This window comes from Elephantulus edwardii, unplaced genomic scaffold (assembly GCF_000299155.1).
Source record: "Elephantulus edwardii isolate Elephantulus edwardi_28Jun2011 unplaced genomic scaffold, EleEdw1.0 scaffold00073, whole genome shotgun sequence".
In the NCBI taxonomy this organism is placed as follows: Eukaryota; Metazoa; Chordata; class Mammalia; order Macroscelidea; family Macroscelididae; genus Elephantulus; species Elephantulus edwardii.
Window position 1 is genome coordinate 8,590,925 of NW_006399823.1, and position 2,827 is coordinate 8,593,751.

The following is a 2,827-nucleotide window of genomic DNA, read 5'->3' on the forward strand; positions in this document are numbered from 1 at the left end:
ATTGGCACAGGACAGATTGGAGTTTAGGGCTGTTGCACAGAGGGTCACTATGAGTTGCAAGCGACTTGATGACACAGAACAACAACAACCACCAAGAAATGCTAAACTGACATGTTACATCAGTCTTCTAAGGGAGTTAAGTATTCTCTGTTTCTTAATTGTGGATTCTTTTTGCTAGCCACTAGTAAATCTTGTAACTTCTTGGGAACCAAATGATGAAGAGGTAAAAATGTAATTTTTTTAAAAATGGAAAATATAACTCATAGTGAGGTAAGGTTGAATGAAAGGTTATAAAGCCATAATTTAAACCTGAATAAAAGTAGTGTTTTAATGTATTTCAATAGAGATTTTCTTTCTATACTGTCAAATCTTACCAAAAAAAAGGCACTTTGATGCAAGTATATTTGGAGGTATTACTTATCTGTAAAATTGAAAATTCAATCCTGATTTTAGAATATACTTCAAAAGAGATTGAACAAGTTTGGAAAGTTCAAAAGGAATGAGATTTTATCAACTATCCTCAGAAAACACTTTTTCTTCTAGAAAATAATAAGTTTGTTCTGTTCTTACAAATGAGTCTTTGTAGTGTTGATATTATTTATTTATTCTAAAATATTGTGATTCTGCCTTTTTTATGCAATTATGGCTTCATTTTTATTCAGTTTTTCAGAGGGTGCTAAGGATATTTTTTTCATTCATATGGATGAAATATTAATGGACTGCATTTGAAAAAAATATACTTAATTTGTACTTGAGTTGAGTAAACAAAAATATTCATTTCACTCTGCCCCATATTATTCCACTAGGTACTTTATTTCTTTGAAGACAAAAAGAAAACCTGGAGAAAAAACTCAGATATTAACTACTGACCCAGGGTGTGTAATTAAAGTATCAAGGATATTTTAAAATCCACAAATTCGCTCTTCCGCCGTCGTCGCCGCCATCCTTGGCGCGACTCGCCTTGCTTGTTTCTGCCTGGGAGAATCCACCGCCATCCGCCACCATGGTGAACTTCACAGTAGATCAGATCCGGGCCATTATGGACAAGAAGGCCAACATCCGCAACATGTCCATCATCGCCCACGTGGACCACGGCAAGTCCACGCTGACGGACTCGCTGGTCTGCAAGGCCGGCATCATCGCGTCCGCGTGGCCCAGGGAGACCCGCTCCACGGACACCTGCAAGGATGAGCAGGAGCGCTGCATCACCATCAAGTCCACCACCATCTCCCTCTTCTACGAACTCTCTGAGAACGACTTGAACTTCATCAAGCAGAGCAAGGACGGCTCTGGCTTTCTCCTCAACCTCATCGACTCTCCTGGGCACAAAGACTTCTCCTCTGAGGTGACGGCCGCCCTCCAGGTCACTGACGGAGCCTTGGTGGTGGTGGACTGCGTGTCTGGGGTGTGCATGCAGACGGAGACGGTGCTGCGACAGGCCATCGCCGAGCACATCAAGCCTGTGCTGATGATGAACAAGATGGACCGGGCCCTGCTCAAGCTGCAGCTGGAGCCCGAGGAGCTCTACCAGACCTTCCAGCGCATCGTGGAGAAAGTCAACGTCATCATCTCCACCTACGGTGAGGGTGAGAGCGGCCCCATGGGCAACATCATGATTGATCCCGTCCTGGGTACAGTCGGCTTTGGGTCTGGCCTCCATGGCTGGGCCTTCACTCTCAAGCAGTTTGCTGAAATGTATGTTTCCAAGTTTGCTGCCAAGGGAGACGGCCAGCTGGGACCTGCTGAGCGGGCCAAGAAAGTTGAGGACATGATGAAAAAGCTCTGGGGTGACTGTTATTTTGACCCTGCTAATGGCAAGTTCAGCAAGTCAGCCTCCAGCCCCAATGGCAAGAAGCTGCCCCAGACATTCTGCCAGCTCATCCTGGACCCCATCTTCAAGGTGTTTGATACAATCATGAACTTCAGGAAAGAGGAGACTGCAAGACTGATTGAGAAGTTGGACATCAAGCTGTACAGTGAAGACAAGGACAAAGAGGGCAAGCCCCTCCTGAAGGCTGTGATGCTCCGCTGGCTGCCGGCTGGGGATCCCCTGCTGCTGATGATCACCATCCACCTGCCCTCACCTGTGACAGCCCAGAAGTACCGCTGTGAGCTGCTCTATGAGGGGCCCTCCGACGATGAGGCCGCCATGGGTATTAAAAGCTGTGACCCTAAAGGTCCCCTGATGATGTACATTTCCAAAATGGTGCCAACCTCCGACAAAGGTCGGTTCTATGCCTTTGGGCTTGGGTCCACTGGCCTGAAGGTCAGGATCATGAGGCCCAACTACACCCCTGGGAAGAAGGAAGACCTGTATCTGAAGCCGATCCAGAGGAACGTCTTGATGATGGGCCGCTATGTGGAACCCATTGAGGACGTGCCATGCGGGAACATTGTGGGTCTGGTGGGTGTGGACCAGTTTCTGGTGAAGACTGGCACCATCACCACCTTCGAGCACGCCCACAACATGCGCGTCATGAAGTTCAGCGTCAGCCCTGTGGTCAGGGTCACCGTGGAGGCCAAGAACCCTGCCGACTTGCCCAAGCTGGCCTGAAGCGGCTGGCCAAGTCGTATCCCATGGTGCAGTGCATCATTGAGGAGTCAGGTGAACACATCATTGCTGGGGCTGGGGAGCTGCACCTGGAGATCTGCCTGAAGGACCTGGAGGAGGACCACGCCTGCATCCCCATCAAGAAATCCGACCCAGTGGTCTCCTACCGCGAGACCGTCAGCGAGGAGTCCAACGTGCTGTGCCTGTCCAAGGCCCCCAAAAAGCACAACCGTCTGTACATGAAGGCACGGCCCTTCCCCGACGGCCTGGCCGAGG

The 2,827-nt window shown here is 48.9% G+C and overlaps 1 pseudogene; it reads left to right on the forward strand.

Annotated features, from left to right (window-relative positions):
* The first annotated feature begins 1,003 nt into the window (after positions 1-1,003).
* LOC102846260 overlaps positions 1,004-2,827 on the forward strand; it is a 2,551-nt pseudogene continuing 727 nt past the window's right edge.